Source organism: Scardinius erythrophthalmus, assembly GCF_964197995.2.
Source record: "Scardinius erythrophthalmus genome assembly, chromosome: 6".
NCBI classification, from domain to species: Eukaryota; Metazoa; Chordata; class Actinopteri; order Cypriniformes; family Leuciscidae; genus Scardinius; species Scardinius erythrophthalmus.
In genome coordinates, this window is record NC_138226.1 from 15,756,075 (window position 1) to 15,782,095 (window position 26,021).

The following is a 26,021-nucleotide window of genomic DNA, read 5'->3' on the forward strand; positions in this document are numbered from 1 at the left end:
AAAAAAATATGGACGTAGTGTCCGTGACGTCACCCGTAGGTTTCTGAAGAGCATTTTTGAAGCCTAAAGTGGGCGGAGCCGGCCGTCGCCATTGGCCTTGCGTCACTCCCGGATAACAGAAAATAGGCAAACAGGCGGGGCGTGAGTGGAGCTGAGGAGCCTGGCCTGGCTATCTGAAATCACCTAGCTCGAAGTGATCGAGTTAGCTGATGATGTAAAGCCAATTAAACGTTCCTATTTTTGCCCTTCGAAATTTTATAATAGTTAAAAGACATGGCTACAAGTGAGACTGTGTATTACTTCGAGAGTGTTTGTGTGTGACAGTGATTTATGTGCACATGTCAGTCACTATTTCATGGTCCGTCAGCGCGGCATTGCTCAAGTTCGTAGAGAGCTTATTCAGTCCATTTTAAATTCTGATTTTGGCCGTCTCTCAAATGGGTTAAACCATAGATATATTGCCTTTGAAGTGCAAGTAGATGCGCTAGAAAATCCGCGCTCATTCATGTGCATTTATTGCACGGACGGAGAAAGCGCCGACGCCTGCATGATTTCATCTGACGGTACATAAGCATATTATAATCCATCTGTTCCGTGAGAGCAGAACGAACGAGCATTTATTGACGTTTTAAATTTGAAAACCCCAAAAAGCAACGAAATTGTCAGACATCCATTAATGCATGTTCACAGAGGAAAACAACTGAAATACAGCGCTGGTTGTTCTCTCGAACGATAACGACGGAATCCAAAGACGTGGGCTTTGTACCCAAGTATTAAATTGTATGAAATAATCCCGAAAAAAAGCACAAACACTGCAGAGATGGCAAGTTCAGCAGCTAACATTTGCTGAGGTGAAGTGACGGCTAGTAACAGCAGACAAACGGCTAGCACTGACAGCGGCAATCCATCTGTCACTCAAGTGGCCACTGGCCACACCCTTAAATTTAAATATTAATCAACTAAACGGACGAGTTATAAAATAATTCACCCCCCTCACAGTTGTTATGAAGGGCAAAATTAGCTGTATAGACCAAAGCCACATAGAGATCCAGGCTGTAAACATATTTTTTTCTGCTGTAAAGTTGGTAATTTTAACATGGGGGAGATACAGATTTGACTCACTTCTGCAGCCAGGCCAAGCGGCCAGTCAATGAATTGCAGTTTAACTCACTTCCGTGTTGGTTTCAAGAGAGAGACGGGGAGGTTGCCGCTTGGTGTGAACGGAACCGCAGTTTCCGCACTGGACAGTTAGGCCTAGTTGTCTGTCACGTCATACAGTGTGAGAGAGCCGCTCTGCTAAGGTGTTTTGTGTGTGGTTTTGCTTTCGGTAACTTACAGCGACGGAGTTATGCGCTGTGTATCATCTGAAAGTTCTTGATCCAGTCACTGTTCTCCGCCGGAGCGGTTCCCGTCAGTTTTGTGGTCTTTCCGCGACTCAAATGACGTGTCATGCGCGAGACGCTGCGAAGGACTTAAGAGGCGAGTGCAACGGTTAAATGCGTCCAGCTAGGGCCTGTTCACATCAAAGCTTAGGTCCATAAAAAGAAGATTTTGAACTTGCGGCTCAATTGGACTCTGTCATGTCAAAAATGATTAGACTTTTCAGTTTAATGGACTTCACCATCTTTGATAATAGTACTACATTTTTGAGCGCTCAAAATGCTAGAGGGAAATGCTTATCGTCACATTTTTTTAATTTCAGTTCTGACTTGGTACATACTTTTGACAACACTAGTTGGAATGATAAATTACCTACCTCCCAAAGGTGGCGGCTATAGGCGGCGGCAGTAGGCCTACATGTGTGTTAGGTCAATCCTGATTGTGAATAATATTGCATTTAAATGTTTTATTTTAAGGACATTTCCGTTTAACTTTAGATAGTAACTTTGGTGGTAGCCACTTGGTGTGCTCACATCGAAATCTTGTCTTTTTTGGTTTTACACACATATTTAGTCCTGTAAAAACAAACAGATGTAAAATAGAGGAATACATGTTTATCCCGCCCTCCAGCTCAGATCCCACCCAGAGAAAAGACTTTACAAACGTGTGTTAATAATCTCTGCAGAAACAACATTTCACATCATGTGTGAAAGCCGCATCGTCCCAGGCTGGGGCTTTGGAAAAATAAATCAATAAAAAACAAAATAAAGGAGGAAGAGAGGGTAGAGAATGAGAAAGTGGGAAAAAGAGAGGTGTAAAAGAAAGAGAGAAAATGGACGGACCGCTGTTCTACAAATATTTGGAGATGTGGTGATGTTTTCATTGCTGACATCAACATAAATTTGTGCAACGGGGTCCAATATGCTCAGCAGGTGTCACTTTCTGTGAAAGGGTAGAAGTAGAAAGAGAAGTAGAAGATGGCAAGAGAGGTTTTGAGGGTGGGAATGGAATGAGAGAGGTGGAAGACAATGACCTTTGCATCTTTGAACTGGGCTTTCTCTCCCTCAGAGAAGTGTAGGTAATCTTGCTCTCAACCCTCGGCCTTACCACCTCACACCGCAGTGCCTTCCTTCTGTAGCCATCTCATCTGCCAAACCTACAAACTCCACTTTAAACCACAGTCCTGACCACAGCACACACAGGCAGAAAGAAAAACACACACACACACACACACACACACACACACACACACACACACACACACACACACACACACACAAACTCCACAGGAGGCAGAGGTTCTCTTTCTAAGAGGCTCTAACAACACATTTACATTGCAAAAAGAAAAAGAAAAAAATATGAATGGCATCAAGTGCATTGTTTAAAGAGAATATGAATAGACATTGGTGAATATGTTAAGCAGTAGTCAATTATAACATGCCCTTGTATTGATTGATTAGAGTGCACACACATATACTTTTATATACATTATATAGTGTGTGTGTGTGTGTGTGTGTGTGTGTGTGTGTGTGTGTGTGTGTGTGTGTGTGTGTGTGTGTGTGTGTTGCAAAAATTTTATTGGTCTTATTCATTTTATTAATTTCTCATCTTTATGAATCTTATTAATCTTTTTTGAGGTACTTTTTATGCCTTATGTTACATGATTATTTTTTACATGTTATTGATTCCTTTTATCATTTACATATATTCTTCTATATGCTCTGATATGTTTGCTTATTTCCAAATGTAATCTTTTGTGTCTCTTCTGTGCTGTAAGATCGGTGAATTTTCCATCAGCATTGATTACACGATGTAGCAAGGTATCAAAATATGTCTGTTTCTATTTTTTTATTATCAATGTGCTGCATAAGTGATACATTTTGATGAATAGAAGTTTCAAAATATGTTTGCTTATTTCCAAATGTAATCTTTTGTGTCTCTTCTGCGCTGTAAGATCGGTGTATTTTCCATCAGCATTGATTACACGATGTACCAAGGTATCAAAATATGTCTGTTTCTATTTTTTTATTATCAATGTGCTGCCTAAGTGATACATTTTGATGAATAGAAGTTTCAAAAGAACAGCATTTATTTGAAACATGAAATATTTGTAACAATGAAAAATTCTTTGCTGTCACTTTTGATCAGTGCTTCCTTGCTGTGAAAAATATGAATTTCTTTTAAAAAGAGTCTTACCCCAAACTTTTGAATACTGTATACAACAATAACTATTTTACAAAACATTTTTGTACAGAAAAATGATGGTATATGTGGCATGAAATAAACTTGTTTTGACATCAGAAACCTAAGATTAGAATTAATAGCAGAATATCTCCCACAAGTCTGGGTATCGACCAGACCTGTTGATTCATTGCTTCTAACATTGCTTTCACACACATTATTTATTCAGCCATCTTGTCCAAGTCCCTGGACACTTCCTGGGTCAGGACTTCCTGGGCAGCAGCGCTGAGTCAGCAGCCAATCAGACAGCCCCTCTGGGGCTTGCCATGTCCAGAGGTATGCTTCCTGTTTTTGTCAGAACTTGTCAGGAGCCACCTGGCCAGTGCTGACCAAAGAGGGTCAGTTTGCTCGGGGGTCCGTCCCTGAAGGGAGTTCAGGGGGTCAAGGGAGCGGGTAAAAGCGACCCAGAATGACACACAGCATTGCCGTAATGCCACGCATGAAGCGTGACCTGTACAGAATAGCAAAGGCAACGAGGCTTAATCCAGTTAGTTCCAACAATCCCTGGGTCACTTTTTCAATGACAATTGATATAGCCTACACAATCGAGGCTGACTGGATCTTTAGTATACCATGTACATGCTCAAAATAGCCAAAATAAAAAGGAATCAGGCCTCCATTCACAGCTGCATCAGTCAAACCCTCACAAAGCCACAATTTCACCACATAAAAGATCATTGTGCAAAAGTGCAGGAGCAACAGTGCAGTAAATAACACAGCAATTAGCACAGGTTGCGGCAGCGATTAATAACTGTCCTGGCTCTGGGTCACGCCTGCTCCTCTGTGCAAGCGCAGAATGGGGGTTCGGGTTCCTGCTGCCCACAGCAGTCTGGACCTTTCCACTTCACCTCCTCCTAAAAGATGCCCCACAATGGCCTCTGTCTCTAATGAGTTGGCTTTTTGCGTGGACATAGCACGCCGAACAGGTGCGACTGGGACTGGAGCCGTGGGGAGAATGGGAAGAGGTCTCTGTTTGTCCCTCCAGTGTCTGCCGGATAAACAGACCGACCAGCAGAGCAACCTTAAATTCTTTCAGGGAATAGGTGAAAGACTCTACAGCTGGAGGGCTTGAATGGACCCTGCCACACTTCACCAAACTCTCTAATGAGCAAAAGCTTGGCACAGGCTATTCGAAAGGACAAAACAAAAAGCCACTGTGGAGATAAAATGAGAAAGAAAGAAAGACATACCACACGGGTCATTATAGGGACATTCTGAAGGTTGAAGTGAAGACATTGGGATGGGTAGTTCAGGATGTGTGGATGCCAACACGGCTTGTCGTAATTAAAAAGCTTTTTGAGAGGTTTTCTGGGAGAAAAGTCTATTCCTGATCACTCAACCACTGAGAAGCATCATGTGAGTCTAAACCAAAGTCAAGAGACAATGGGCATCAATGAATAGAAAGGGTGCTTATTTTCAGTGAACTCTCTAATGCAATTTAGATGAGTGTGTGTTTGGAGTAGCAGACGTGACAGGGTGGTCATTGTGTCTCTTTAGTAGTAGTGGGTGGCGGAAGCTTTAAAATAACGCAATTAAACACTGACCTCTTGGATACGCTAACACACCCATCTGGGTAGGCCTTGTCAATCAAATATGACAAGAGAGTGCTCATTGTTGTATTCAGAGTTTTAAATGTAATACTTCAGCCAAAATAATTTATTCCCCTTAACGTTGTTCAAACCCATCTGATTTCTTTTTTCCATGGCATACAAATTGGGAAGTTTTACTGGTCGAAAGAATATCCATACGACTCATGCACTATATTCCATGTCTTCACCCACATAGCAAAATAAAGAAATAAAGCTGTCACTCAAATTGAATGCATCCTTGTTGAATAAAAGTAGTATTTTTTTTATTTTTACTGACCCAAAACTTTTTGTATATTTAAAAAATAAATTAAAACATTCAAAACTATTTGGCTAATAGCTGTAATCAGAGTTATTCAACTCCCATTGCAAATCAGGTTTATTGGCAAAATGTACAGAATTTCAGCTCTTTGCAATGAACAAAACAAACTAAAGTAATTGAAATTGCTCAACACAACAAATGTTTCAAGTGGTTTCCCCAAATTCAACTGAAAATGCTACTTTTAATGACTTCTAATGCAGTCTCAAAATCATTCAACCCCTTCATGGCAAGCATCTTTAGTACTTAGTAGAACACCCTATTGCTGTTATGACCTGCTGCAAACGAGATGTATAACCAGACAGCGGCTTCTGAGGAATCTTAGCCCATTCCTCATGATCAATGACCTCCAGTTCAGTAATATTCTCAGGTTTGTGTGCTGCAACCGCCTTCTTCAAATCCCACCAGAGATTTTCTATGGGGTTCAAGTCGGTTGACTGTGATGGCCACTGTAGAATCTTCCAGGACTTCTTCTGCAACCAAGCCTTGGTGGAATTTGAGGTATGCTTGGGATTATTGTCCTGTTGGAAGGTCTGATGACGCCCAAGCTTCAGTTTCCTCACTGACGGCACAACGTTTTCTCCTAGGTTTCCTGATATACAAAAATGAATCAATCTTACCTTCCACATGCTGCAGGTTTCCAGTGCCAGAGGATGCAATGCAGCCCCAAAACATCACCGAGCCACCATCATGCTTAACTTATAGGCAGAGTGTTTTTTCAGCATATGAGTCATTCTTCTTCCTCCAGACCGCTGATCCACAGGGCGGAAAAGTTCCAATTTGTTTCATTGCTCCACAGAACAGAATCCCAAAACTTTTGTGGCTTATTTAAATGATTTGAAGCACTTTACTTGTGCTTTTTGGTCAGTAGTGTTGTACGTCTTGGAGTTCTAGCATGGAAACCGCATACGTTTAGCACGTGCCTTACTGTGCAAGCTGAAACCTCAGTGCCTGTTGCCAACAAGTCTTGCTGCAGGTCTTTTGCAGTCACTCAAGAGTTTTTCTGAATCTGCCTTCTCAGAAATCTGGTTGCAGCCTTTGATAGCTTTCTTTTTCTGCCCTGTCCAGGTAGTGTAACCACTGTTCCTTTAACTTTGAACTTGTGAATTATGCTTCCAATGGTGTCTCTAGGAACATTTAAAGTCTTTGCTGTCTTTTTTATCCTGTTTCTTGTTTGTGAAGAGCGATGATATCTTCTCTTAACTAGAGCGATGATATCTTCTCTTAACTTTTTGGACAATTCTTTTGACTTAGCCATATTTCTAACATTCAATCAAACATGACATTAGCCAGTTCAGATATATTATGTGTTCTAGCTCAAGCACACCTGGTCCAATAATGAAGCCCCTGATTAGTTGCATCATGTTTTGCAGATTTGAGCTGTTGTGAGGGACTCAGGGGGTTGAATAATTTTGATACTGCAGAAGTCAATAAAAGTTGCATTTTCAGTTGAATTTGGGGAAACTACTTAAAATATTTGTTGTGTTGAGCTATTTCTATTACTTTTGTTTGATTTGTTCATTGCAAATAGCTAAAAGTTAATGTAAATTTTGCCAATAAACCAGATTTGCAAAGGGGGTTGAATAATTTTGATTACAACTGTATAGATTTTAAAATATATTAAGACAAATATATATTTTGATAAGTTTTAATTACATTTCCTTTATATTTATACAGGTATTTGACTATTGAATAAGATAAATTTATATTTTTAAAAATACATTGTAATATTTATATAATATTTCTATTGTTATTCAAGACTGGAAATAGATTTTCTTGCACCTTGAAATACATTTTGTAATTTATTTCGACATTTGAAGGTTAAAACAGAACCATTTTTTATTTTTCATTTCATTCTTTTTTTTTTTAAATGCTTTATTTTGTTAAACTCCCACAACCGCTGTCATAGTGAACAGCAGTCATAACAAAGTCCCCAAAATATTTTTGTCCAATGTTGCAGGTGGAAGTATCTCTCTCCACCTCACAAAGACCTCCAGAGCAGCTATGAAGACTAAACAGTACATTAGCATTATGCTAACATAGCCCAGGATTAAGGAACATAAAAGGCAGTTAAGTCTTGGTAAGACGGTCTTCAGCAGTTGGCAGCAGGAGAAATCGATGTCAGAAAGACAAGCAAGGCAAGTCTACTTGAGTCACTCTAACAGGAAGAATAATAGCTGGGCCACACAGAAAGAGAACCCCCTTTTCTTAAAACACTACATTGCACTCGCATAGTAGAAACTCCATAAAATACATCAAAAAAGTGTGTAGTTCAGCCTCTGATGAATCAATAAATATCATCATAAATGCACAATTAGGGAAAAATTTAAGCAAACTTTTTAAAAAAATCTCAGGGATTGGCTGCCATTCAGTGCTTTTCACCTGTCAAATTGACATTTCTTAATTTTTTGACGCTCTCACTGCTTTTCTCCACTCCACAATCATATACGGATGTTTCTACTGCAGCCTCTATAGGGAAAGAATTGAAAACACTTATTTCTGCTGAGTATTTTATTTTATTAAATTTTATTTGATGGAATGCTAAAAAGAAGGTTTTCGGAAGTAATGTGAAAGTGTCTTGAGATCACACGCATGGGCAGGCTGCAATATTGAGACAAGTGCACGGCATATGAATGCGGATCACCCACTGAAACGCCTACAGCACAAAACATTCCTGCACCTTCCTGCCCGTCTAAAAAAATAAATCAATCATGTTAAAAACCCACACAGAAACAAGCCATGTCAACACTAGGCCTGATATAAGATGGATCGTAATTTTCTAAGTAGATTTTCATGTTACATCCTTGGCCATTACAACAGAACACAAATACAGGGGTGAGCTTTGATCACAGCATGGTGAAAAATTTATGAAGAACAAGATGGCTAAGGTATACCAGATCGAGGTATCAGTAGGCAGGACAGAAGGTTCTTGGATGTGCACAAAAATGTGCCGTCACACTTGTCTGCTGCCAAGAGAGAGACGAAGGGCTTCCAAAAAACCTTTAAATCACAAGCTGTAGGAACAAGACACATTTGAGACATTAAATACCTTAACACAATCTGGACGTTAGGTTTTTGCAGTTCAGTAAATTCATCTTCCATTTGTTTATATTTGATGTTAAAATGTGTGTATATATATATATATATATATATATATATATATATATATATATATATATATATATATATATGAAGAGTTCAGATGTAAAAGCCTCTAAGTGCCATCTGAAATTTCTTCTAGAATGATCATTTTTATAAAGCTTGTATATTTAAGTTAAGTAATTTCACTTAAATGACAATTAATAGGTAATTTGTATTGCCATTTAAGTGAAATTATTGAACTTAAATATACGAGCTTGATCATTCTAGAAGCAAATTTCAGATGGCACTTAGAGGCTTTTGCATCTGAACTCTTCATATATAGTGTCGTCAAACATTTTGTTTTTACGTGGCTGCATAAATAAAAAAAAATTTACGCATCTATTTTCTGATTCCCTTTCTTCTATAATATGGGTGGCAGTAAGCACAAATATATGCATTTAAAATGAGTATTAGAAGTGTTTCATATACTTACATACTTTAAAATTTGGGTTTTGGGTCAGACAAAAACAAACAACAAAAAAAGGTTATTGGAGATTTTGAGTTGATGAGCAACCCTCATGCATTCAGTTCCACTTGGTTCCACACAGATAAGACAGGAATTTTAACACACTCAAGCGTGGACTAATTAAAACCCCACACTCTGTGTTGCCAGAACAGGAATCAATATGCTTATTTAATTAATCTATACATCACACAGGCACACACAAGATCAGCCCCAAAACAGCTCACTTGGCTAAAGAAAAAAAAAAAAAAAAACAAAGAGAAAAAAGACAAACATTCTTGGCTCTCCATTGTGCTTGATGATAACATTGAATGTTTGAAACTGCTAAAAGTTTGTTCCTTGAGGGCTTACAAAGTCAATTACATACAGAAACACGTATACTGTGCACGCTATATCACAAACATGGGCCCTTTTCACTAATTGAATCGAGTTCAATGGCATTAACAAAAGAATCTCATTATCTATCCTTCTCCAAATGCTTTGCCCTCTGGAACTCTTTCACACTTTCAGGCTGCTCAGAAAACTCGGCTCCGTAAAGCAGGTCCCAGGCCTGTGAGAAGTGCTAATTTGTAAACGTGCCTGTGAAAGAGAACAGAAGGTTATTAATAATTCCCTTGACCTTGTTCGAATCAGATATCACAATGAAGGGTAATGTTCAATAATTGATTTACTCAGGCTCAGTTGTCTCTTTAAGAATGATGATTTTTAAACATGTTGACACTTTCGCTATAGTTAAGGAAACTGTCTTATTAAGGGATACTGGCAAAAACTGCTTGAGATTTAAAACCGAATGTGGGCTTACTTTTCTTGAGGCCTGGATTTTATATTCTAATGCGCAGTTTCTGGCAAATTGCACTGAAACCCCTGAAGGGGTCTTGAGGGGGTGTTCTAAATTCTGTCATTTGAAATGCAAAAGGTTTCATTTATATATAAAGCACAGAAAACATCGAAAGCTGATGTACTAATAAACTTTAGACAAAACTGCAGCAGTGATTTAGAGTGCATCTCTTCATATGCCTCAGAGAGTTCCTTTGTAAATGATGAGATGTTAATTTTTTTACATTTACTTAAGCAATTCAGAAATCGAAGAATTAAAAGAATACAATTCTTGAAAAGAAAACCATTAAGCAGTTTGGGGGGAAATTAAAATGGTAAATAACAAATTGAGTTCAGACATACAATGTCATGCAGTGAATGTAAATATTTCCCATATATTTGAAAAGATTTATGTAAAAATGTAAGTAAAAAAAAAAAATTCAAAACCGTTTTAAAGGATATTTTTTCATTCTTTTAAAAGATGTCATAGACCCTCCTACATTGGCTTTGACCTAAAACGAGGACCTCGACCACATATTTTCTCTCTCCTCAGCTGAGACTACAGTTCACTCCCCTTTCACTTTCTCAATTCAGTCTTCCCCTCTGTTATCTAACCCTCGTTTCTTTTATTTCTCCTTTTGTTTTTGGCCTCAAAATCCAATTAGGCTTTGTCTGAAACACCAGCAGTGTGGGAACTTTATCCATTCATGAGGGGAGATAACTAAACTAATTAAGCCTAGGTTCCTCTCTGAAGCTCACTTGAATGTGCAAATTAAAAATGAAGACACAGCCTAGATTAGATTAGATAGGCCATGTAAATAAGAGGAGGACGTTATCTTTAAATGCCACTAAATTGTTTTCTGCTCCATCTCGGCACCCGTTTTTTACACCTCCTCTCACAGACACTTTTAATGACGCCACAGCGCAGGGAGGGAGGGGAGAGAGGGCAGAAACAGTGAGAGATCTGGAAAGCGGGGCCATCTGGGCACACTGGCTGGGTGTTAGTAGTGCCAAACAGGAGTGAATGAAGGTTGGGGTGATTTTCAGCAACATGTGAAGAAACGCTGGCTGTTTGCTCTAATGGCCTCCTCTCCAGCAGAGTAAACACAAACACTAAGCCTGCTGAGTCCTGTTTACTCCAGTTAGCTGCCCTCTCTAGCCCACAGGACCACCCTGTGCTCTCTAACACACCCACACGCTGCAGCCAGGCCCAAATAAGCTTCCTCTTGGGGCTTATGGCGAGTCCAATCAATGGACGGGGGACTGGACAGAATGCTTCTGTTTGAGAGAATGAAAGGTTGATTAGGAGAAGATCCAACATTGTCGGGCACAATGTGTTCATCAGTCAGTATGTTAACATGCACTGTACAACATGACACAATACGCCATTTAATATTTGAAGGATTAAATGCGTGTCAGGCATTACCTCCAATCCACCAATTGTAGTCTGATTAACAGTGCATACATTTCCATTCAAAAGTTTGGGGTTAGAAAGATTTTGTTTTTGAAAGACGTCTCTTATGCTCACCAAGGCTGTCTTTATTTGAACTAACATACAGCAAAAACAGTAATATTGTGAAATATTATTTCGATAATAAAAAATGTTTTCTGATTTAATATAGTTTAAAGTGTAACTCATTCCTGTGTTGGCAAAGCTGATTTTTCAGCATCATTACTCCAGTCTTCAGTGTGATCCTTCAGAAATGATTCTAATATGCTGATTTGGTGCTCAAGAAACATCTCTCATTATTGTCAATGATGAAAATAGCTTTGCAGCTTAATATTTTCATGGAAACCATGATCATTTTTTTAAGGATTTTTCAATTAATAGAATATATATATATATATATATATATATATATATATATATATATATATATATATATATATATATATATATATATATATATATATATATATATATATATATATATATATATATATATATTTGTTGTTGTAACATTACATACGTCTTTACTGTCACTTTTGATCAATTTAAAGCATCCTTGCTAAAATAATTTAGACAATCACATTAGCTAAGTCTATTAGTCCAGCTTCACAAAAATCAGACTGGTATGATCTGCAAACGACAATTTTAAAAAGACAAATTATTACTTTTAAACCGCATGTAAAAAATTCTTAATGTGAACAGACACACAGGACCAAGTGTGAAGTCAAACTGTGAAAATGTTAATGTGAGCTTTATATCTATTCTAAATCTTTAGAACTACATTATATTCTTGTTTTCCAGCCCTGTTTGCTAGGAAATTCTGGGACAATTCTAATTAATTGCTTTAGAAAGTTCCCTTTCACACAATCACAACACGTACTGAAAGCAAAGCCTACCAGCAGAGAGCAACTTAATTTGAAGCTTTGATCAAGTAAAATTAAGAGTATGACAACTGACCATGTTTAATATTACATGGGATCCGTACTATCACAGTGAAGAGGCCTAAAAAAAACATCTACAGCTCTCAAGCATGATCAGATGAACACAGAGTAACATGAAGACCCAGTAGGATGTCAAACACGAAAATCGTGCGTTTCAGAGGCGGATGATTGAGTTCAACGGGACTTGATGACAAGATGATTACAGTTATTATGTTGGCACGCAGAAACGTTTCTAACAGGAGATTCAATTAAGCAAGCGTCAGTACTAGTAAATTTAACCCACAAACGCAGCACTACAGAGCCGGAAAACAGCAGCTGTATTCGTAGGAACGAGCCTCCGAGGTTTCTTTTCTCTCTCACTAGCCTTACAGGCCTCATTGATAGTCCTCTGCTCATGTCAACCACTGTCAAACGAGTATCATCAGGATCATCCTGACTGTTTCACTGCAGAGAGAAAGAGAGGAAATGTGAAGGGTGATGTGCCAATGGAAGGGTTGAGGGAAGAGGAAGTTGTAGCATGAGATAGGCAGCAGGGGGAGCAGCTCTTCTATTGATTGGAGGTAGTGATAGAGGAGGCTTCAAACCTGCTGTGGGGCGGCCGGGCGAGACCGGCCAAAACACCCAACTACGGCTTCACTTCAGCGGGCTCTGGAGGGGCCGTCTACACAGTCCTCCTCTGTCTCCCCACTGCTCTTATGTGGAAATCATTGGCTTTGTTGCTAAGCAGGGAACAGATGACAGCGGTGTAAATAAACTTCATCCTGTATCGCCGTCTTCTACAATGACTAATCAAAAATATGGCAAATTTAGTAAAAAATGGATGCTAGAATTGTGAAAAGAAATTCAAAGACAATTAGCCAATATTTTGACAATTCAAAAGCTGTAATGACTAAAATGGATGTGCATGTGAGTGAGATAAAAACTACATTTCACTGTAAGAAGTCTGCAATTGAGTATTGGACAGCATAGCAACGGAGATATAAATGAGACCATCTGACCACAATTAATACCTGACTCATTCAATTCCTGGAAAGATTTATCTGTTTATTTAGTATAAAGTAAAAGTATTTGTCATTTTAAATTGTGAAGTAAAGGCACCTGAATGGAATGGGGAAATTGGCAGAAAAGGTAATTTCCTTTCATTAACTCGTCTGCTCTGGTAAGTGCTTGTTAAATTTAGGGTTCACCAGATCACACTGAGGTGTGTGTGTGTTGTGGCCAAAAACATCTGCTAATGAGAGATTCCTGATGGAAAATTGGCTGGCGGACAGAACTAGGCGCAGCTAAAATCTCAAAATTTCTCGGTGGGAAATTTTCTCTTGGCATGTTTAATTCGGTCACTATGGATTTTAAATATATTTGCATGCGTGTGTATGTGTGTGTGTTTGTTTGTTCTGCATCTAGGCCTTTCCTATCCCCATTCGTTTTTAGCTATGCAAGGGCATTCAGGCGAGGCCACTCAAGTCAGGAAGTGTTAAACTTGCCAAATTCAGACAATTAAGAGCTTTTGACACAAAACCGAGAACTGAGAATCTGCAGAGCTGCTATTGAACGAGGTTTAATACTCTTTCATACTTTCAGAATTACACACACATACAGTACATATACCGCAGGGTTGTTCACCTCCTCATCTTTGTGTTAGCCTCTAACCCCAATATTTTAACAACAGGAACGCAAGACTTAAATTGGGTGAAACAATTTTTCCACAGCCGCTAACCATATTAAATCACGGCCCCCGGAAGAGGCTTTGCTTTTGCAGCCGCATCATTAGGGCTTTAAATGTTTTCAAAACATCCCTCATTAGCAACGGCCCTTCCACCACACACACACACACCCACACACACACACACACGTACATCCAAAAACAGTGAGTTCCTGGATCTCATTTCATGGTAGGTAAGAATTTGCAACAGCGGCGACGTATCAAAAAAGGCCTAATCTGTTATTCCCAGAGCTGACAGCTAACTGACAACACCTAGTCTTTATAAACACACACATCAGTGCCGATGCCCCTGTGACGGAATGACAGACGTGAGATGAGTCATTTGAGGTGGCTGGAAGAATAGACGTGTGTTGGTGTGTGTATGAAACTCTCCTCACCTTGACCAGCCCACGCGCATGGGGGCACGACACTGACCTTGGCATCTTGGCGATTAATTTGCCCCTGATCTTGTCTCCCATGGTTTGAGTAGCATGTGTGTCAGGTCCGATGAAGGTGACACCTTCTGCTGCCTGCCGAGATAATAAAGGCTTTACCTTTACAGCTCAAGCATATCAGGTAGAAGCAGAGCATGTTCACTCGCGTGTAAATATGCGTGTGTGAGTGTAGGTGGGCAAAGAAATCCCACTATATATGCTCATTCCTACCCATTTTCTTCAGAGCATCTCATCGTCATGCGAACAAAGCTGGAGATATTAGCTTGAAACAGAGCGGTGGGTACCGTGGCAGACTTCTGGGCCCATCTACATCAGAGAGCAGTGGTAGTGAAGGGAATGGTTAATTACAGCCTGACGCCTCGAAGAGACTCTGAGCTGAGCAGGAAGGCAGGGCGGTGGAAATGTGATCTGCACACTGAAGATGAAACTGTGGAGAACACAATGTCTGTCTGCTAATTTCTGCGTGGATGATCCTGCACTCGGACATCCCCACTGCATTTCGGAGGTCATACGGACTGAGAGGAAGTTATACTGTAAATATAAAAATTGACATTACAAGATTGCCAAATTACAAAATTATGGCCCGGTTTCACAGACAGGGTTTAGATTAAGCCAGGATTAGGCCTTAGTTTGATTAGGGCATTTAAGTAGCTTTTATAAATGTGACATTACTGGTGTGCATCTTGAGACAAAACAATGGCACTGACATATTTTAAGATATATCAGTGCAAGTTGCTTTTAGTTAAAATAGCTCAAACATGCATTTTAGTTTGAGACTATGCTTAAGCCTTGTCTGTGAAACTGGGGGTAAATACAAGGAATATTTATTTATTTGTTTACTTAACAGGGAATGCAGAATAATATTGCTACAATTTCAAGCAGCCGATGCTATATATAAAGGCTTCTAGCCAAAGGCTTATTTGCAGCCCCAGTCCCTGGTGAGACTAATAATAAATAATAATAATAAAAAATAATAACAATAAGCTGAGACTATCTGCAACCATCAATGTTCACAAACCTGGTTTTGTATGAAACTATTATTATTATTTTTTTTTTGGTCAACTGCTCAACTCTGTTTGCATTTTCAGTTCAACTGTTCCAAAGCAGTGCACATTTAACTAAAAATAAGGACTGTGCAAATTTAGTTTTTCTCTTCGATACAATGCAATTCTGATTAGTTGCCCCTCTTGTAGTGATCCCCTTATTACTCTGTTTGGATATTAATTGGTATATGATATCTGGAGCAAGATTGTTTATATTAAAAACATTTTAATAAGAGACTAATTTATAACATTTTCAAAACTAACAAACTATGTTTTTGTAAAATATTACAATGATGCCATCTAATTTATTTCTTGTCCAAAAAATTAAGTGTTTGTTTATAAAAAGATCTAACAGGTCAATTAATACCAGATTATTTTTGTATTGGTGACGACAGGAGTGATTTCAAAACTTACTGTGTTTTATATTATAAAGAAATATTATCCAGAAACTATTACACACAGTAAGAAATGAATACAGTATTTTTTTTTTCTATGATGATGAAGATTTTTTATTATTGATTTTATATTAATTATAAATGAATAAGTATCATTATTAATATTATTTACAGTATATATATATATATATATATATATATATATATACATACATATACAGTATATATACATATATATATACACATATATACATATATATATATACATACATATATACACACACATTTTATATTTATATTATTTTTAACATTCCCATAGGAACAATTTCTTCTGCTTCCCACAACAGCACAGACTTTAGCCAACCGTGATGTTGTGACATCTTACAAATTAACCACAATTAAAAGTTCATGCTCTCCAAAATGTCACTCACTTTCCCTTCACAGGTCTCTATTTACTTAAAACAAACCAGAGAGGGGCTGGAGGGGGTGACAGGAGCTGTTCTTCCACTGAAAACAGGTGTTTTACTGCCAATGACTGTGAACAACCACATTGCAGCACACTCTGGCATTTGTGTGTCAGTGTGTGTGTGTGTGTAAACTGTGTCCAATACCACTGTTATCATACCATTGAGGCCCTGCAGAGGAGGATACGTGCCCCCTCCCCAACACACAACCTTTACTTTAACTCACTTTTCCCTCATCCCCATTTACTACAGACTCGTAACATAATAAAAGGAACCTGGAGAAGTAATCCTCAGAAATCTGCTCTCCTCTCTCGACTGCTCCTTCAGGCAATACAGCACGAGAAAACACTTCATTTGAATTCTTAAACTGTACAAACTGTGAATGAGCTCCTTTTAGCTGCAAATGTCATTACATCTCCATTTCCAGGGGAGAGCAGTAGGGGAAAAGAGGCTCTCTCACATTCATGACAAACCCTTTTAAATAGGGCACAATGGGGCAAGGGGGCTGATGAACCCCCCACCCTCAAAAGGCAGGGGCCATAATATCAAATGTATTTACCTGGCACTTATGTTGCAAATGGGGTTCTTTGCTCTTACTCCACAAAACAAATACACACTCTCGAGTGGCGCTGACCCTTTTGAGTGCACTTGTATCGCTGTCTCTTAAGAATTTAAAAGGATGAAAAATGAAAATTTGGTCATAATTTACTGACCACCACGTTGCTCCAAAAATGTATGAATTTCTGTCTTCTATAGAACATAAAAGATATTTTGGGAAAGTGTTTTTTTTTTATTTTATTTTTTATATATATATATTATGGAAGTCAATGGTTGCCAAAATGTTTGGGTTACCAACATTCTTCAGAACATGTTTTTTTTTTAGAAGAAAGAAAGTCATACAGGTTTGAATCAACATGAGGGTGATTAAATGACGACAAATTTTTCATTTGGGGTGAACTAAACCTTTAAACCATGAATTGTGTCATGTTTAAAATAAATAACAAAAGTAGAAACTCTCTGTGATCATGTTTTTTTTTTTTTTTCACTGCTGGAAAATCCATTCAAGACTGGTGTGTGCTTGTCACAATGACATGTGAGGTGTCCGTCCATATTCACAAACAGCAGTGAGAAACATTAAACATGACATGAGAGAAATCTTGACAATCCTAAAAGCCGCAAAACACAAGCACAACATCTTGCGGGAAACCAGCCAAACCAAACATGGCATATGGCAGCCATTAAAGTGATCCGGCATCAGAGCCGACTTCAGCCATTAAAAAAGCCACACACAGTATTTCTGCTTGATCATGTCACTTTAGCAGATCTAATTGGCTACGTTCTGTCCATGTTTCACAGCAACAGTAAACCACACTTCCCAGCCGGTCCCTTTCATCTCAGCAGAATTACATTAGCGCAGCTGTGTTCGACAGAGGCCGCAACACATCACGACAGCTAAGAACACTCGGAATGATTAGAAAAGCAATAAATCCCAGCTTTCACGAGCTGTGCATTAGCACGTTATGATATTTAAAATCACAGCCTCATCACTGTCAGCCGTCAGATGGCATTTGAACGCAAGTCTAGGTATTTTGAAAATGATGAAATGTGAAATTTGAGGTTCAGGTTTTCAGATAGCCCATTTTCTGAGCTACGTTGTGAATTAGCACATGCTAGCAGGCAGTCAGGGGCTGAGACGATTAGCGATGCATTGATATTCCCTGAGTGTACGTCCATTCACGACTTCACTCTGTTCACCCTGGTAGCGTTCGGATCAAAGGAAACTTTCCTCGAAGCACATCTGATCAAACTCCGCCGTGCTTCAATCATACACAGCCAAATTTGTATTCCAACAGTCATTCTACTCAAAGATGCTATTTACTATACTTGTAAACCAGCACAACTGTAGGACTTCAAATTTATTTAAAATCACAAGTTCTATATATATATATATGAGTCGTTTCTAGATGGAAATCGCCAAATAGCCAGTCATTCAGTGAATCTGAATAGGGCAACACACACACACACACACTCACACATGTTTGACTACCACTGAGCCTGGCACAAAAAAGGAGAAAAAAAATGGCAAAGATTAACTTATTGAGGTCTCCATTGCCATAGCAACACAGAATAGTTTTGATGCGTCTCCCTTCACAGTCAATGAGGTTTGAACGTCTCACGGAGCAGATAGCTTTTCCGTGGCTTGTTACTAAGGGGGCTATTTAATGCAGATACTGCTGTGCGTCTGAGCACAGATGGCTGAATACTCGAGCATGGCCACTTTGAAGAGAGCTCCCGTCCACATTTTCAGGGGGCCGCTTTGCAACATTGATCTGAAAGGGGGGAATGGTTGTTAATAATGAATAAATCAACAATGGGGAGAATAGCCCAGGCAGAAGCAGTTAAAATGGAATAGCGTATGACTCTGGAGTGATGCAGCGGATTAAAACATGATGGTTGTCATCGCTCGCTGTACGATCGGGCCGTAGTGATATGACACACCAGAATCAAGTAAATATGGGTTTGGGAGAGATTCTAATCAAGCAGACGTCATCTTAATTGAGCTGTCTGTCAAACTGAATACTGTTGTTCTGTTTTTTGTCACGGCATATTACCGTATTACTCGTAGAAGCATGCTCGTACTGGACAGCGTAACGGCTTCGTTTAGTCGCTCTGGCGTGGAGGAACACGCTGTGGGTTTGGCCCATTCAAAATAGTGCTCGCTAGCTGTCATGGAATCGTAGCTGAATATTTTATTTCCTCTTTTTGCGGTTTATTTTTTAATATTGTATGAGCAGGGAGAAATATAAGAGAACAAAAATCTCCCTCACATTTTTGGAGTAAACAACGTGCTCATTAACATGCTAATTTTCTCACCAGGAATATGAAAAGTTGTGCAAAATACACTCCATTTACAAAAACATTTCCGTCCTCACAAAAGAATTTAATTACGCCGTAGGACACGAGCCATTCAGTGCGCACCGGCAGCACAGAGACAAAACAGACACACACCAAGCATATATCCAAAACATAGTAAACACCTGCCCTCACTGAAAATCCCCACACCTGTGAATGTTGCTGTGTGAACATCCATGTTTGACACATTTTCCGCGGTTGTTCATACACGCACCTGAAGATATTGTTGACCCTGTGGCAGTGCCGCCACCCCTTTCCCGTCGCTCGGGCCTATCCCCTCGACGCTGAAGGACATGGCCGACAGGTGAGTGTAAACAATTCATCACTACTGTGACACCTCCACATCTGCCAGGCACAACAGGGCCAGGGAAGCTGTCAGTCACCTCAGCCAGCCTGACTCCCCTCAGCCTCGCTGGAGCAGGACCACTATTACAAGCAGATGTTTCCTTTTATGAAAGCCGCATGCAAGACTTTCAGACCCCTTGGAGACCTATAGGGTATGGAGGTAGATTTGTGTCTTTATTATTCAATCAAAAAAAAGGTTGCTTCAATCAAAAAATATATTTTCAATCAAAAAAACCCGTTTCAATCAAAGAAAAAAAGTGTTTGAATGCAAAAATATATTTGAGACTCAAAAAAATGCATTTGAACACTATTTTTTTTTGCTTGAAAATGTTTTTTTTGATAGAAGTGAAGGTTTTTTTGTTTGAAGCAACTTTTTTGATTGAAGTATTGTTGTTTTGTGTTTGGGCCATATTATGGGTAGGACATTTGTGTCTTTATAATTCAATCAAAAAAGAAGTTGCTTCAAACAAACAAAACATATTTTCAATAAAAAAATCACTTCAATCAAAAAATAAACCTTTTCAATCATAGAAAAAATGTTTTTGAATGCAAAAAAATATTTGAGATTCAAAAAATTGCACTTGAACACTTTTTTTTTGATTGAAAATGTTTTCTTTGATTGAAGTAATCTTTTTTGTGTTTGGACCATGTTATGGGTAGGACATTTGTGTCTTAATTATTCAATCCCAAAAAAGTTGCTTCAATCAAAAAAAAAACATTTTCAATCAAAAAAAAATAATTTCAATCAAAGAAAAAACTGTTTAAATGCAAAAAAAAAAAAAATCATTTGAAGTGTTTTTTTTTTATTGAACTTTCTTTTTTTTTGAATGAAGTGAAAAAAGTTTTGAAGTCGTTTTTTTTTTAAATCATTTTGACACAAACGTACCGCAGTGGGGGCGGGTGCTTCCCCATTGGTCAGACATGCTTGAGTGACAAGTGTCTACACCAACGACGTCTTTCTGACAAGCAAGTCATGGTCGCCACTCGCCAGCGAGCCAGGAAGCAGTGGTGGAGTTGTTGGTAAGTAGATAAAACCGTATTAAAATGATTGGTGTCACGTTATTAGCCTACTCTGTTTGATATTTCGATTAAACATACAGCTTGCTAACTTAGCTCACGTTGACTAATTTGTGTGATGGTGTTAGATATCTGACGCCTCATATTGTCAGGCAGGCTAGCAGGGTGCGCTAACGGCTAATTGAATTGTTTATTTCACTTAAGTAACGTTACAGAGGCTTGCTATGTGCTAGTGCTATATTGTGTTATAATACGTAACGTCATTAGTGGTCAAACAACAGTCCACAGGCCAACTGTTGCCCACAGCGCTGCCTGTTTAGCAGCAACAGGTCATGCAGAGCCTGAGTCTATCTTCTCACACAGCCCACAGGATTACAGCTATTTGACCGTCCCGCTCTCTCTCTCGCTCACGGGTAGTGGTCTCCCCACCATCACAGTCAAATGCTCGCAGACACAGAGGCAGATGCTGTTATTTTGAGAGCGGGGCTTACATATGCCGTCCCGTACGGAAAATAATGTTGCATACCACCGGTAACATGAATATATATTCCGTTGCTCGGTGCGCAAACTAGCTGTGTCAGGCATTATTTATAAGTAGCCTAATGTCCTGCACAACTCCACATGGAAAACTGGCAGTTCAATGAAGTGATGCTTATTGTCTGACATAGTGTACAAGTAGTTACTAGCTTAAAGTATTGTGCCAATAATGATCCTTCTGGTAAATTTGGCATTCAGTTGAGACACAAAAGCTCTTAGTTTAATGAAAATCTTTGGAAAAGAAGACAAGATGGTTTGTTTAATTAGTATTCATTTATTTAGATTTCTAATATCATATAGTATTGTCCTGTCAACCCATTACAAGTCTTGCCTTATTCAGTGTTGATTTATTGACATGTTTATGTAAGATGTTTTATTAGAAGGTGTGTGAGTGAAAGTTGTCTGAAGTTGTATTTTTCTATTTTATTGCAATGCTGATTGATAATGTAGGACTCTGGTCCTGGCTTGGCCTAAGTTTTGGTGTCTCTAGGTGCTGTGCTCTGTAGGCATGACACATTAATTTCTTTATGTGATACTTTATTTTTTGCATCAAATTATTTGAAGTATTGATAAGCAGTATTGATATCGATACAGGTATTGCTGCACTCTCAATTATAACTGCTCAATAGTGTCGTATGGTTACTTTTATTATACAAGCCATCAATTTTGATGGCTTGTTAGTGTAACCGTTAAGCATAATGGCATTAATGCTATATATAGCGTACATTTAGCCAGATATTTTTTTTTTTTTTTTTTTTTAAAGTAGCTAACTAGCTAAAGCCTTAAGTAGCTGAAATTAAGTTGTCTCATGTCTCTGTCTGCAGCAACACACACACACACACACACACACACACACACACACACACACACACACACACACACACAGACAACGATAGCTACCTACATTAACTGCAACATCTTTCCAGGCAGCAGATGGACTAATTGTTTTTCCTGTTGATCAGACAACTTTCACTCACACACCTTCTAATAAAACATCTTACATAAACATGTCAATAAATCAACACTGAATAAGGCAAGACTTGTAATGGGTTGACAGGACAATACTATATGATATTAGAAATATAAATAAATGAATACTAATTAAACAAACCATCTTGTCTTCTTTTCCAAGGATTTTCATTAAACTAAGAGCTTTTGTGTCTCAACTGAATGCCAAATTTACCAGAAGGATCATTATTGGCACAATACTTTAAGCTAGTAACTACTTGTACACTATGTCAGACAATAAGCATCACTTCATTGAACTGCCAGTTTTCCATGTGGAGTTGTGCAGGACATTAGGCTACTTATAAATAATGCCTGACACAGCTAGTTTGCGCACCGAGCAACGGAATATATATTCATGTTACCGGTGGTATGCAACATTATTTTCCGTACGGGACGGCATATGTAAGCCCCGCTCTCAAAATAACAGCATCTGCCTCTGTGTCTGCGAGCATTTGACTGTGATGGTGGGGAGACCACTACCCGTGAGCGAGAGAGAGAGCGGGACGGTCAAATAGCTGTAATCCTGTGGGCTGTGTGAGAAGATAGACTCAGGCTCTGCATGACCTGTTGCTGCTAAACAGGCAGCGCTGTGGGCAACAGTTGGCCTGTGGACTGTTGTTTGACCACTAATGACGTTACGTATTATAACACAATATAGCACAAGCACATAGCAAGCCTCTGTAACGTTACTTAAGTGAAATAAACAATTCAATTAGCCGTTAGCGCACCCTGCTAGCCTGCCTGACAATATGAGGCGTCAGATATCTAACACCATCACACAAATTAGTCAACGTGAGCTAAGTTAGCAAGCTGTATGTTTAATCGAAATATCAAACAGAGTAGGCTAATAACGTGACACCAATCATTTTAATACGGTTTTATCTACTTACCAACAACTCCACCACTGCTTCCTGGCTCGCTGGCGAGTGGCGACCATGACTTGCTTGTCAGAAAGACGTCGTTGGTGTAGACACTTGTCACTCAAACATGTCTGACCAATGGGGAAGCACCCGCCCCCACTGCGGTACGTTTGTGTCAAAATGATTTAAAAAAAAAACGACTTCAAAACTTTTTTCACTTCATTCAAAAAAAAAGAAAGTTCAATAAAAAAAAACACTTCAAATGATTTTTTTTTTTTTGCATTTAAACAGTTTTTTCTTTGATTGAAATTATTTTTTTTTTGATTGAAAATGTTTTTTTTTGATTGAAGCAACTTTTTTGGGATTGAATAATTAAGACACAAATGTCCTACCCATAACATGGTCCAAACACAAAAAAGATTACTTCAATCAAAGAAAACATTTTCAATCAAAAAAAAAAGTGTTCAAGTGCAATTTTTTGAGTCTCAAATATTTTTTTGCATTCAAAAACATTTTTTCTATGATTGAAAAGGTTTATTTTTTGATTGAAGTGATTTTTTTATTGAAAATATGTTTTGTTTGTTTGAAGCAACTTCTTTTTTGATTGAATTATAAAGACACAAATGTCCTACCCATAATATGGCCCAAACACAAAACAACAATACTTCAATCAAAAAAGTTGCTTCAAACAAAAAAACCTTCACTTCTATCAAAAAAAACATTTTCAAGCAAAAAAAAATAGTGTTCAAATGCATTTTTTTGAGTCTCAAATATATTTTTGCATTCAAACACTTTTTTTCTTTGATTGAAACGGTTTTTTTTGATTGAAAATATATTTTTTGATTGAAGCAACCTTTTTTTTGATTGAATAATAAAGACACAAATCTACCTCCATATAGGAGATCATAATAAATATCATTATTGCATAGATTTACCACACAAATATAAAGTAACACATTATAATACATAATATGTTTTGCTTGAAAATACCGTTTCTGATTGTAGATTTAACTTTTTTTTTTTTTTGCAGTTTGTAGATATGAAAAACACAGAAAGTTTAAAATCATGTATATAAAGGGACCATAAATTTAAGAAGCACAAGCTATCAAATATATGCAATAATAATAAACACCATCAAAATATGATTATTATTATTCATTAGCTGTTGTTAAAATTATTGTAATTGTTATTGTAATTATTATGTAATTTCTTAGGGACAGTTGTTCAGATTCTATAGCATTAATAAAACAAATACAATCAACAAACATATACATTTGTCCTATTGTATTTATTTTTATTAATATTAGATTTTTTTTAGCTAAACTATACCTACATAATCATATTCTAAAAATATTGAAATAATAATAAGTGAATCAAGTAACATCTAGTTTGTCTATAACTTTTGTAGGTCAGTTGCCGGCTGAATGTATTCTCTGAAAGACATCGACCTCTGCTTGATATGAAAAGCTCTCAATTACAAGTGTCACTTTGTGATGGCCACCATTGTCTAAATACACATAGAGGCCTGAAGGAAAAAGCACCTACAGTGCTGGAACTGTGGCAGGGTAGTATTTTCATACGAATGAGGCTGACTAACAGGTGATGAGTGTCAGACCCACAAGTGGCCCATTGTCACACAGAACAAGGACAATATGAAGCTGAGTTGTTCCATGCCCTCTCCAGCAGGGGCTGGGATCATGTGCGACCACAGCCATCCATCACCCAGGCTTTAACAATAACGCAGAGCTATGTCTCCCCATGTACATGTACTGACCCCAAAACCCCCTTAAATACACAATGATATGGTAAGCAAACTAATACAATTACAGGACATTCCAGATACACACCCTCCGTCGTACGCCAACCTCATAATGCACCTTATTCTTACTGTGGCTTTTTTTAATCAATTTTGATGTAAATCAACCCCACATGGTGGTACAACTCAAACTAGATCACGTACTTAAGTACTATACGACAGATTAACAAAACCATTGGCATCAAGCTCTTACAGGTTGAGAAACTCAAGAGCAAATACTCACAGGGGACTCAATAACAATGCTGGGGTCCTGGTGGGCCACAAAGCCCATCGAGGCCTTTTGTTTCCAGAGGAGGGCTTGCATGACAATTACAGACTGACAAGCAGAGCAGGGGGTCAGAGGAACCTGGGACAAGGCCGTATTGTTCCTCTCCCTGTGCACAAGGTGCACCTCCTTCTTACCGACAGGAAACAGAGAGCCGACTAAGAATAATCTGGGCAGGCCAGAGGGTTTTCAAACCAAATTACAACTAAAAAAGGCCTTCATTTAACAGTAGAGCTTACCTGTTTTGGTTTGGGGTGGAGAGTGGAGGAAGGAGAGAATGAGGCAGGGAGTAAGGGAGAAAGAGACAAAAAAGATAGAGAAAGCCACTGTGTGAATTAACCCGCCATTTTCCTACTCTTTAAAAGGTAATAATTATGGAAGCAGCTGGAAACTTTTGCGGCTAGAATGAAAAGCTAAAAGCATAGCTCCCATTTGATTTTTGTTTGTTCTGCCTTGAATGGCCATTGGCTGGCCAGCAGAGGGGTTTCATGGTTGCAGGGGGACTGCTCTTCTTTAAGGCTTTTTTTTTTTTCAAGCCTCAATTTTTTTTCTTATCTAACACATACAAATTGAAGCAAAAGGAAAGACATGTAAATGTTGTGACATACAGAGGGGACTGCGAGTAAACAGAGGTAGGTGAAAATTGGGCAGGGTGGGGTAAAATCCCCTCAGGTAACAGAGGCAAAGATACCCCTCCCCTTTTTTGGAGATTCGCCCCCTTTTCAACAAGCTCGTCAAAATAGCGAATGCGCATACGAAAAGCTGGCATAGATGGTGAGTGTCTGATTATTAACATAAAAGCCAGATATAACAAGTTAACAACCATGGCCAGGAAACACAAAAGAGCCTCTATTAACTGGATGT